The sequence below is a fragment of the Mesocricetus auratus genome, unplaced genomic scaffold, assembly GCF_017639785.1.
Source record: "Mesocricetus auratus isolate SY011 unplaced genomic scaffold, BCM_Maur_2.0 Super-Scaffold_100022, whole genome shotgun sequence".
Lineage (NCBI taxonomy): Eukaryota > Metazoa > Chordata > Mammalia > Rodentia > Cricetidae > Mesocricetus > Mesocricetus auratus.
Genome location: NW_024429203.1, coordinates 18,326,941 through 18,338,362, shown reverse-complemented (window position 1 = coordinate 18,338,362; position 11,422 = coordinate 18,326,941). Strand labels below are relative to the sequence as shown.

Here is an 11,422-nt window from a genome sequence, read left to right as displayed (position 1 = left end):
AAAACCTAAGGCAACAGCAAAAACAAAAACCCTCCAAATATAAAATATAAATAATTAAATAAAACAACACCCCTCCAAAACCCCACCAAATTGTAACCAAATAAGAGCACACACACACACACACACACACACACACACACACACACACACACAGAGAGAGAGAGAGAGAGAGAGAGAGAGAGAGAGAGAGAGGAAGAGAGAAACAAATCTGTAAAATTCATTTTAAGTTTGTCAGCTACTCATATTTATTTTGTATATTTGTGTTTCCAAATTCCTATTTACAGAACAGGGAATCCATAATTATTTGTGAATTATTTATTTTACAATCTAATATATGTGAGTGTGTGTGTGTAAACTGCTAAATTCCATTCTTTTGAGAAGTATAAACTATGAATAAATCTAGTCTCAATGAGGTAGAACCACATTTTTAACTAAGTAAGCTGGGTGTATGACTTTGCATTCTCCCAAGCCCAAATCTCCTTTCATAGATGTTGTGTCCTCTACACCTGATTGGACATCACTGAATTACACACTATTCATCTTTTGTCCAATAAAAATGTATGCATTATACATACGAGTTTGTCCCTTGCCTGTTTCTTGCAAATCTAAATAAATTTACATGCATGCAAAATGCAAGGGTTATGCAGATATGGAGGCTTCCACCCAGATTGAAAAGGAAGCTACTGAGGTCAGACATTGGGTTGCTTTCTTTGCAGGCAGTTCATGACAAGAGTGAGTCATGAAACTCTCATGATCAAAGCTAAGCAAGAATGGCAATCTCAGGATGCTAGATAGGTTCAGAATATGGGACATTTCTCATGGAAAGTCATAGGAACTAGTAAAACCAGCTTTAAAAAGTGTCCATATGTTGGGGACTCTGCTGATGCCCTAGGTTTGGACAGCTGCCTGAGATCATGTTGGTGTCTGAGGGACTTTCTGTAGGTGTGCCCATACTTATCAAGGTGGCCTGTCCTTCCACTTTGGCCAGGGTGATATCAGTGCTTCTTTTGTAGCTGGGGTCTGTGGAGATATTAATGGCCCATGCTACCACAAGGGGTAATAGAAAGCATGTGTCTTGAAATCCCAAGGGCCATGGTGAACTGTCACAGTCTCACTTGCCCTGGGATGACTGACTCGGCCCCTCAGTGAGTCCTGTAGAAGGAGAGCTGGCTCTGTTCCCATAGGAGAGCTGGTCCCAGCAATCCTGAGAGATTCCCCTACTCTTCATCTCTGGTAGGGGAGAGCTGGACCAGATGACATGGGGCTAAGAGAACTGGAACTGTCCCTCACCTGAGGGCGGCGGTGGCCCAGACTGACTTGCTCTGCTGCCACCCAGACCCACATCATGGGCTTTGGGTTGGCCCGCCCTAATATCTTCCCCATCTATGACCCACTGGAGTGCCTAAATGTACTAGTCCTGCCAAAGGATAACCATTAACCACAGCATCTCCATTACTCAGGGCAACAGAAGGATATTTAAGAGGAGTTTGGATGAGGATCCAGTGATGATGGTGTGCCAGAGGCCTTGAACCAGATCAATGACTCATTGCAATGAATGAACATCTTGCAAATGTGGTTGATTGGACAAAAAGGTACACTTCTTGATACACATATGCCACTGGGATGAATGAAGAGGGCTTGGAAAGACTGAGGAGAAAGGTCGACTTTTATTTTCTTGCTTGTTTTGTTTTTAATTAATTATGGGAAACATGAGCTGCAGGGGTGAGGGACAATTATGGAGGGAATGGGAAGTGAGTGGCATTAGGGTGCACGTATTGAATTCCCAAGAATAAATAAAGAATTACTTTTAAAAAAGATCATGTTGACCACAAATGGCAATATCAAATACACAATCGGTGAGATCCCTAGATACTGGGCATCTAGCTACAGGATTTAGTGCTTTCCTGTTGAGTTTCAATCTTGTTTCATTCTATCATTCCTCCGTGTTCTCTCATATTTTCCTTTGGGAATTGGAATGCTTAACCTTTTGCTACTGTACATTGGAATTCTGCTGCTTTAGGTTTGCAGGGGCACACTGCCAGGAGCCAACACACAGATGGTGACAAAGGCTTAACTTTTGATCAGTGAGGAAACTGGGTGCAGTGGGAGCTGGGAGGAATGAAAGGATGGGAAACTGTGGTTGGGATGTATTGTATAAGAAAAGTATCTATTTTTTAGTACTAAAGAAAATAAAATAAACAGAACAAACAAAAAAAGGAAAACGGAAAGAAAATAAATGATTTTGGAATTATTAAATGGGAATGAGGCATTGAGTGAAAGGGAGATGATGTTAATTTGGAATATGTAGTCTCTTACATTAACATTATTACTCCTGGTGGAAAAGTTAAGATGCACACCTATCTTGAACAAGCAGTTCACTGGGCCATGTTTCAAGGTCTGTGTCTTGTAATATGCCCTGCCATTCTCAGCTTCTGCTCTCTACCCATCATGAAGTGATTATCTTCTACCATATACTCCTGGCAACCTGGTTTACTTACTATTGTATTACAGGCATAGACATACAGAATCAAGTGACCTGGCAATGAAGACTCTGTAGCTACATTGCAAAAAAATTGATCACCCTCCTTAATTGTGCTGTCAGATATTGTATTCACAGATATGAAAAGACAAATAATGCAACAATCAAAAACATAGCTAAAGGCAGAGATGGATGATGGGAACCTTGAGGTGAATTTCTAAGAATTCTTGGTAGCTCATTATTTTTCTATTCCTATAGCACCTAATTCAGAAAATTAGTAGAGCAAGACCCAAAAAACTTCAGGGTAAAGTGTGACCTTAAAGTGTTGATACTGATGAGGCTGAAGTTGTTAGTGACACATACACAGAAGTTAAAATCCTGTTATTCATGTAACCAGTATTCTTTTCTAGAATTTTATCCAGTATTTGACTCTAGCTAGTACCAGGCAAGTGTAAGAGAACTTATTTGTATTTGATTGTTAAAAAGGATTGTATGCCAAGGAGAAAAGAAATAGCATTCTTCTCTCCCATTATTATTTACCATTTGACATCCATTCCTCTGTCCCTACTCTCATTTTCCCAAAACGTTTAAAAATTTGAGATAGTCATATGCATTTACAGTGACTGTTTCAGACTTGATAGGGGAAAATAAATGCTGTCTACTAGTCCAAGGGAAACTTTATACTTTTATGTATTTCTCATCTCTCTTAAAAGGGATAGTCTCTCTGAATGAAGATTTTGCCTATTTATGGACACTTCCTCCCATAAGTCAGGCTCACAGCTCAACTAGGTGGGCATCAGCTTCACTAAGCTTGCTACAATGCTGTGTTTATAGAAAGAATTGAGATGAGTTCTTCAGGGTAAAAGTAGTCCTCTGTAAAACCCAAATTAGTAAGTGAAGTATGATCGGTTAAGTTGGAGCTTCATTATTTGGTAACTCTACTATATATGGTCCCCCACTCACAACCATTTTGTTTAGCACATTTGCCTTCATGATGATATAACAATTGTATAAAGTCAATAGAAACTTTACTACACAGTCTGAATTTTGATATTCTCACAAGATAGTGATATACTCTTTCACAGTATAAGGCAATGGAAGCCATCATGAACTCACAGCCATACAATCACAATTATAATTTAACTTCAGCTGTATGCTATACGTTGTAGCCAGCATTGTAAAACACTGTATCCATATTTTGTCTTGACTACAATATGCACATCAGGGAGCATATGCAAGTTGTTAGCATTTAATAATAAAAAGGAACCCTGCACTGTTGGACCTAAAAAGGCTCAGACATGAGGTCCAGTGTAACCTCCTGAGGCTGGCTAGAGTTTGGCAGCGTGTCTTTGGCCTATAAACCCCACATAAGAGTGACTCAACCAGGCCTGATGTAACACTACCCCCTGCCTAGCCACCTGCCAGCTTTGTGGAATATTATTGGCTCTTACTCCTCACATCATCTTACCCGTTCCTAAGATTCCTATTCCCATCCTCAAGCCTATATAAATTCCTGCCTGTTGCAATAAAATGAGATCCTGCTTTGCCAAGTCTCTCTATTCAGTGTGGTTCTCCTCAGTAACTAGGAGTGGGAATCTGGGTCACTGACACTCACCATTCCGTTCAACCACAAGGGAGTGACCAGCTGCACTGGCACTCCCTCAGTTCTACCTGCCAGAGGACCTAGCAGACTAGTGCCCAATGTGTACCTGCTGGAGGATCAGGCACTGCACTGGATGATCCTTTCCAGATAAAAATTAACAGTAAATGCTCTGGACACATGTAAGATAGAAGCAACTACACTGTGAGGGATCGCATGTAAAGAGTTAGAAGATGAACAAATCCTTGAGGAATAATGGTGCTTGGATAGAATCCACACAACACAAAAATCAACACAGGAGGACTGGTTGGTCCCAACCCTTGAAAGACAGAGGCAGATGGTTCTCTGCCTGTGAGGGCAGGCTGGTCTACAGAGTTAGAATGGCCAAGGATATACAAAGAAATTCTGTAAAATATACACAAAAACAGGAAAGAAAGAAAGGAAGGAAGGAAGGAAGGAAGAAAGAAAGAAAGAAAGAAAGAAAGAAAGAAAGAAAGAATCTTCTGGATCTTCTAAGAGACTTTGTCACTTATATTTCATTAGAAAACATAGGGAGATATAAAATAAAGACGCATATTCAAACAGGGATGAAAGTGGTAAACTTATGTAATACATATTTCATTTTAATGTGACTTAGATGATATGGATGTCAAGTTGTCTTAGGAAATAAGGTGCAGATTCAAATCTGTCCGACTAAATGGTGAATTAGCCTATATTCAATAACAATTTAGATATCTTCATTTATTTTCAAGGCTGAGACACCTCTTTAAAAAATATATGCCTGAGGGCTGCTTTCACTTCCATATTCCTTAGACTGTAGATCATTGGATTGAGTGTGGGTGTCACAAGATTGTGTAAAATTTGAATTATTGCACTAAACAATGGACTGGGACTGGGCTGGAGGTAGATGATGATGACTGGTCCATAAACGCATATGATGGCAGTAAGGTGGGCACTGCACGTGGAGAACGCTCTTTGTCTGCCTTCTGTTGAACGAATTTTTGAGATACATATCCCGATTCCAGTGTAAGACACACAATGAGAAAAAAACAAATGAGAGATAAAAGACCAACATTTGTAAAGCCTACCTTCTGTGCTAGAGAGGGGTCCTCACAAGCTAGCAGTAACACAGCAGGCATGTCACAGAAGTAATAATCCACCTCCCTGGGGCCACAGTAGGGCAACTGGAAAGTGAGGGTTGTTAGGATAATGGAGTGCACACAGCCACTCATCCAGGTCCCTGTGGCCAAGACACAGCACACTCTGTGGTTCATGATGACTGTGTATCTCAAAGGGAAGCATATGGCAACAAAGCGGTCATAGGCCATCACTGTGTACAGGAAACACAATGTACAACCCAGACAGTGATAGAAGAAATGTTGTACCACACAGCCCTGGAAAGAAATCCCTCGACCTTGTCCTGAAAGATAAGACAACATCTTTGGAGCTGTTGTAGAACAAAAACCCAAGTCAAAGATGGAGAGGTTTCCCAAGAAAAAGTACATGGGTGTGTGGAGTCTCTGGGAGGAGATGACTGCAGTGAGAATGAGGAAGTTTCCCAGGAGGGCACAGGCATACAATGCTAAGAACAGGAAAAGCAGGACCTTCTCCAGGCCTGCTGTCTCAGGGATGCCCAGCAAGATGAATTCTGTCACCATAGTGTTATTTTTCATGTTTATGGGAGAAGCAACTCCTAGGAATCTGTGGAGAGAAATTCTTAGTAAAATGTATTATGTATATGGATTAAATGATTTTAAATCACCAGAGTGGAGGAGAACAAGATAGTGGTATTTACAGAGAGATATTCGAGACGGAATTGCCCTTCCTTCCTGCCAGTGGGGTATCTTTCTGTATTAAGGCTCTTAATTGAATATCATCATGGTCCTTAAAAATATGAGTCAGAAGGTAACTTACTGGGAAATTGTAGATGGTATCCTTAACAATCTCATCTAAAATGTAACTTCCAAGACTACTCTCTGCTCCCCTCAAATTCATATAAATGACCCTATTCCATTGTACCATATGCTGTATTGTAATTCTTAAATGAGTAAAAAGTCTTCACAAATGGACTTTTAGGGAGAAAGGGGGAGTGGTCAGGTTGGAGAGTGATAAGCAGAATGGGGAGTGAGAATAATTAGGATGAATCATTTACAGAAGTGAAAGTGTCCAGGAACGAATTTAATTAATGAGAGGTTACCTCTTTCCAATCACATCAGCAGGCAGGTTCTAGGACTGAGATGATGAAAATCAGAACCTATGGTATTAACAACAAAATGACAACAGCAAATGATGTACTTCACAGTTTTAAATTTGAAGTGTGAACATCACTGAGTTGTAAGCTCAATGAATTACACTATTCATGTTTTTACTCAACAGAATGAATGCTTGCTCTTTCTTCTAACAAATAATGAGGATGTGTGATTGTACTTTGAATTGTACCATGTCTTATATGAAGAAACATCGAAAATAGCACAGTGACTGAAGGCTCCAAAGGATTTTCTTGTGTGATAGCAGAGCTTTGCCTACTCTAATTATCTCTTCATAACCCTACTGCACACATAATATATATCTCACATGTATATGTATGAATAGAGAGAGGGGAGGGAGGAAGAGAGAGAGAGACCATTTTCTAAGCTGCATTAACCATATTGTATTATATTAAAAAAACATTTGTCCCATATATAACAAAGTTAAACTAAGGTTGTGGAGTTCAAAAAAGCAACTTCAAGTGTACTTTATTGACAATTGTATAGAAGGAACAGCATGCACAACGACTTCATAGCTAGCAATAAAGTCACAGATATCTGGAATGGTACAAAGTTTTCCAGCTTTTAACAATGAAAGATTGCATCCAATTTCATAGGTTCATCTGTGATCGAAAAAAAACTGTATCATCTTATGTCAACTTCCTTAAACTCTCTGTTCATAATTATTGAATCATGAGGGACAATAAGGAGTGACTACCTAAAGAAAGACCTTGGCATTCCATGTGGAACAAAGAAACTATTGTTGCCTCTACCTCATTGCAAAGTCTAGTTATGGAACCATATTCAAGTTAAAGAGAAGGCTGGTCACAGAAAACATTCCTTTTGAGTTTTCATATTTTGAAATTTACTGACAGATTTTCATATAATTTTAGTTATCCAGCACAGTGAATCCTTAAAATACAGGTTAACTCATAAAATCTATTGCCTATAACTCTGCGCTTCTCACCCATACTATGCCCCTAGTGATTGAAAGACTGAGCACTCAGTTAAAGATGAGGAGACATTTAGGTACTTACTGAGCAGATAGAATGCCTAATGTGATGGATGGTGTTCAGCACTATTTTCCTTTGTACCTGCAGAAGGAGAGTCTCACCATCCTTCAGTCTGTAAGTGGGAATTGAGAATTCCTCCTTGTTTTAATCACTTTCCAGTAGAATGCCACACATCGTAGTTTGCTTCAGCTCCCTGGCAGCAATTTCTTGTTTGGTTCCAGGAACTGCAATAATTCACAACACAAGAGATTTTAAATAATTGTGATCTTCCTTTTGGTAGTAATCCCAAGAGGAAGAAGTCTTTTTAGAAAGCATCCAATCAACTCCTTGGTTTAATTGTGTTGTGGTGCTGGGGGATTATGTCAATATCTTTCACGAACACCTATGGACTAATACTGTTCAAGACCTTTCTCATGAAACCTCACTATTTTCTACAATACTTAACCTGTGACTAAAGAATTTAAAAGTTATTTATTCTTAAATCTTATTTGTCACATACTGACCTATGGTGAGGTAGGGTTCTCTGAAGATGGGAGAATTTCTGTCAGAAATGTTCTCTTAGCTGGGATCTGCCAGTGTGAATCAGCAGACAGGGTAGAGAAAGACAAAGCAGTTTCCCAGGAGAGGCATTGATATTTCCACTGTCCATGACTGGAAGGAACTCAACATCCTTAAAATAATTTAGGAGGTGGGCCTGGATGTCAGAGCCTCTAGTTTTAGTTTCTTAAGTGTCTGAGGAAGTAGGATCACACATTTAGGTCTACTTGAGTGATGATGATAGTCAAGTTTTTCATGAGTAACTTAGTAAGTCGCAGTCTAAAATATGTAATCTATCATAATTTGAAGGGTGTCTTTATCCATTTTTCATTGCTATAACAAAATTCCAGGGATTTGAGTATAATTATAAAGGGAAGATTTTTATTAAGCTCACAAATCCGGAGTCCATGATAAATGTAAAATTCAAAAGTTACAGATGAAAATAGTATCGGAAAATGTGTGTGTAACCCAATAAACACACGTCCTTCTTGCTCCTCTGATTCTGAAAAAAAGGGTAATGATTTTCATTTTCACTCTTGTAGGATATGAGAAAAGACAAAAGGCCTTATAGGGAGAACCAGCTGAAGGAGCTAACAACTCCTTGGAGCAACAACATGGAAATTAGGATATTTCCATGATGGATGGAAGGTTTTCCCTTAAAGTGTAAGATGGAGGAACTGCTGGGTTATCTAAGGGATGTGCTTAAGAAGACAACATCAGGGTCAGTGCAGGCAGTGAGATGCAGGAGTGGGAGCTGCTATTACTTCTTGGAACTGCACCTATAACCTAGGAGCTGGGTCAGTGATACCCAGTATTCCATGCTTGTATAGATCTGCCAGAAGTACCTGGATGACATGGTTATGACTAAGTACATGACCACTGTACAAAAAGATTGTGGAAAGAATTATATTGTATTCTAGAAGCATACATTAGTATCCAGTTTTAATCAGATGATCATGGAGAGGCAATACACTTAGAAACACTCCCATAAAAAGTGGTCCTTGGCAAGTCATTTTGAATGATGCACATGGCACTCAGTCAGAAACTGCATCAATGATGATTTGGCTAACATCATCTTCACTGCCTTTGGCTTGGTATGAGGTATCATTTGAATCACCACAACTTGTCTAATGCAAAGGTGAAATTTTGTCATGAAATATTAAATACTCAGGGAAAAGACATTTGATGGTGATCTCCAATGAGACTCAGTACATAGGCATAATGAAGTATATCAAATCTTAATATTTCTCAATCCTAGTTCATTCTCCTCTGTGTCTTCTCACAGTATCCTAGTTAATGCCAGCACATCTTGAGAATGCTGCCCTACATGCCATCTTTCAACAGTAGAAGTTCTCTTATGACATCACTGTCCTGGATTCATGGCAAGGAAGAGTTATAGAAATAGATGGACTCTAAATTGATCGTCATCTGAAAACATTTCAGGTACTACATGGAAGTACAGTGATGGGTTTTCTTGGATGACAATGCAGAATTAAATGAGTCAATGGTATCTGGGTACTTCATGAAGAAGCCACTGGAGTACCCACCAGAGAAGCTGATTACCAGGAGAAATGGCCAGCCAAGAGACACTGAATGTATCTGTTGTGACCAACTGAAAATTCCTAAAAGCCACCACTATACCATTGGTGCCATTTTTAGGGAGCCCAAAGGCTTTCCTCCACAAAATAGTTTTATTATAGAGACTAAGAAATTTCAGAGTTGATATGACATCATCATGGATCAATTGATTTAAAAAATGACATAACTAGGGTGAAATCTTAAAGAGCTATGCTCTGAAAACACCAATTGTTATTCAGGTTTTTAACAGTATCAGTTATGCTCTGAAAACCAACAAAGTATGGCTCCTGTTGTGATAGCATCAAGGCAATAACACAGTATTAAGAAAGGAGGCATGGAACTTAGGAGCAGACCAGGTTCAGCCCTCAATAGATGGTTGCAGGGACCAGATACTAACTGCTTTGACTACAGGTAGAGAAATGGAGAGATTAAAGTAGTGGTACCAGTGAGCTCAGTGTATATCCAAGAGATATTCACAGCTGTATCCTGAACAATCATGAATATTATGTGTTCTCTGTCAAGATGATGAGGTGTGTTATGCCAACACAGAGGTCACAAGGGCAGTTCTTTAGGTGAGAGCAATTAGGAACAGGAGTCGCTTAGCTAACTAGCTATGTGTTTGTGGGTCATCTTGCCAATTCATATTAGACTCTATATCTATTATTTGATGTTTTTAATATTAAGAAGTCTCACATAGAAATGGTAAAGGTTTATTTTATAGAACAGGTGTGTACATGTATGGAGATAATTGTCATGAGAAGGGCATCACAGTGATACCTTATAAATATCATGCCTTATAAACATCTCAAATTCTTTTTGTGATATAGGGGAACTGGAGTGCTTGGAACCAGAAAAAGAGAGTAAACCCATTTGAAGCAAAGCAGCAGTGTGAAGTGATATTTATTTGACACTGGGAAGGGATGAATAAGGTCACAGCTGTCTCCAATCTTCAACCAGGAGCTATGTTCAAGCTGAGGATTATAGATATAGGAAATCTCTCCATTGTTGCTTACTATGTCCTTTGAATTCTTTTTCCAGACTTCACATCTAGTTACCCATGTAGTTGGCTATAGTTATTTAGGAAGACTTAAGGATAGTAGATGCAGAATAACACAGAAAATGTTATAGGCATATCACGTGTATTCAGATATGCCATTGTGTGTTTATTTATTTATTTATTATTTAAAATCAGAAAATTGAAGATTTATAGGATGAGACAAAACTTTATAATAAGAGAGGTTTTCTGAGATTTTGCTGTCCTTTAATGGCTCTACATTCTTTGATAATTATTTTCCTTGAGAGTTTTATAATCAGGAGTGAAAATACAACTACTATGTATCAATTCACAACAATAAACCAATATACAAGACAAATTTAATTTATATTTACAGGGAGTTTAATGTAATTTGGTCCATATTATTTGGCCATAAACTATAATGTAGCAAAATGGTGAGGTCATTTCTGTTTTTGTAATAAAATAACATATTATACAATAAAACAACAAGTAGGACTTTGTAATTAGACAAACATACAAAGACAAAGAAAAGAGCCTAATACAAGGCATATGAAACAGAGGCCCATTAGTCCACACATTTAGAAATTCCAGTAAAACACTAAAATGGAAGACATACTACATACAAAAGACCTGGTGCAGACCCCTGTCAGCCCTGTGCTGCCTGCTACATTCTCTGTGAGTTTCTATGAGCTTCGCTCATGTTGATTTGGAGGTCCTTGTTTCCTTGGTGCTGTTCATTCCGTATGGCTGTTAACAATCATTTTGCCTCTTGTTCCTTGGGGTTCCCTGAGCTCTACGGGTAAGAATTTGATGGAAACATCCTGTTTAGGGCTGAGTATTTCAAGTCTTTCACTCCCAGCATAATTCCTGGCTGTGGGCCTCTGTATTTATCCCCACTTTCTGCTAGAGGAACCCAAGAAACAAAGTTTTAAATAATATTATTATACCCACATT

At 38.8% G+C, this 11,422-nt stretch overlaps 1 pseudogene; it reads right to left on the bottom strand.

Moving 5' to 3' along the window:
• Window positions 1-4,816: 4,816 nt before the first annotated feature.
• Window positions 4,817-5,752, bottom strand: LOC101839550 (annotated as a pseudogene).
• Window positions 5,753-11,422: the final 5,670 nt, after the last annotated feature.